Genomic DNA, 1,603 nt, shown 5'->3' with positions numbered 1-1,603 from the left:
AGTAGTAGTAGTAGTAGTAGTAGTAGTAGTAGTAGTAGTAGTAGTAGTAGTAGTAGTAGTAGTAGTAGTAGTAGTAGTAGTAGTAGTTGTAGTAGTAGTAGTAGTGGTAGCTATTTAGTTTTTAAAAAGCTCTTGGTAAGCTTTTATTCTGTGTCAGTGTTGTTTGAAAGTCTGTTAAGTAAAGAAACGTTGACCTCTGGAACATTTACCTCACAGTTTGTTGTTCATGCAACTCACACAGGTTCGTACCTACAACGATGACAATTTGCAATATCCCAGGAAAAGAAAAGATTTTTACACTGAGTCGCCATAAACAGGCATCGAACTTTTAATATTCGCAACGATGATGGCATATGGTGGCAACGGAATGGTGAGTGTATCCAGATGGTGACAGGGGCTGTGTTAATCCATAAAATTTTCCGTTCACTTGCCATTAGCCTTTAAGGATAACAGTCGGACACCGGTTTACTCGGCCGATGTTCTCCAACAGTGAAATGAGCGAGTTTACGTCAGGAAAGACAGACAATACAATAATGTGCTATCCATGTCTATGGCTGAAATAAAATGTCCAGTTATGACGTCTATCTACTTGGAGATCTCACCTGTTCCTGTTGCAGTTCGCAGACTATCCAATTGCAGCATGACGTCATCAGTTTTGGGAACTTTCAGAATCCCATATTGTCGATTGCTGTTTAAACCTTCACATCTCACATGTTTGAATACTTTCCGGCTGGTAAATTGCGCTTTGGTCGGAAAACTAAACTCCATAACGCGAACGGGCGTGGGTAAGTCTGTAGCCCCCCCTCCTGCCTTTTTCCCGCCAAGATTTCAGTCAGAGCCCCCCCTCTTCTCTAATATATTTGTCAGCTCGTTTTCGGATCAACGTAGAAACTTACAAGTTACTGAAAAACCTGTCCCACTTGGTGGTTGGTCTATTTCACGTTGGCTTGTCAAAGACAGCGATAAAGAGAAGCCCACGCCGTTCTTCAGAGTAGCGGAATGGCTCAGTACTGGCGATTGGTGGGCTTCGCGGGATGTCGGCGTCTGGGCAGTCACGCGAAACACCCGCCAACGCTCTGACCGTTCATTGTTGGTCCGTCGCGAGTCCAGGGCCCCTGAAACGCTTAACAAGCCCGACCCCCTCCTAGAAATTTATGATCGTAACTCTGCCTACCTGTGGCGCATGAGTCAATTGAAGAGTGAACTCCGAGATGGAAAGGGGGGAAAACAAGGGACGAAGGAGGGGGGGTGAAAAGAAGGGGTACACACTGAATGAGTCAATGTTGACGAAGCGGGGGTAGGGAGCGACTTCAGCAGATATATATCCGTACTGCTGATAGAGCTGATGTCAAAGGGTTTGAATTTTCCACAGGTCATGCCTGGGGCGAGATCGGCCAGGTGGTCAACTCAACAGCGACCTAATCTTACCTAACTCCAGCAAACGGTAAAATACACGGTGATTCTAATCTGGTCCATGCTTGCATGACGTGGTTAGCAAATTGAGAAAGAAATTGTGAACATAGAAGAGAGAGAGAGAGAGAGAGAGAGAGACAGACAGACAGACAGACAGACAGACAGACAGACAGACAGACAGACAGACAGA

At 45.5% G+C, this 1,603-nt stretch overlaps 1 protein-coding gene across 2 annotated transcripts in view; it reads right to left on the bottom strand.

Moving 5' to 3' along the window:
• The window catches only part of LOC101846212, a 37,495-nt gene extending 36,491 nt beyond the window's left edge, over positions 1 to 1,004 (bottom strand). Inside the window, exon 1 of one of the 2 annotated variants that reach the window (XM_013082593.1) lies at positions 603 to 1,004. The gene's annotated coding sequence lies outside the window, so the exon portion shown is untranslated. Of the gene's footprint in view, positions 1 to 209; positions 527 to 602 lie in introns of those variants that run through there. The other variant, XM_013082594.1, reaches the window with a different exon arrangement.
• Between the last annotated feature and the right edge of the window lie 599 nt (positions 1,005 to 1,603).

The sequence above is a fragment of the Aplysia californica genome, unplaced genomic scaffold, assembly GCF_000002075.1.
Source record: "Aplysia californica isolate F4 #8 unplaced genomic scaffold, AplCal3.0 scaffold00183, whole genome shotgun sequence".
NCBI lineage: Eukaryota > Metazoa > Mollusca > Gastropoda > Aplysiida > Aplysiidae > Aplysia > Aplysia californica.
Note: the sequence above shows the minus strand (reverse complement) of the source record. Positions and strands in the feature narration are given on the sequence as shown.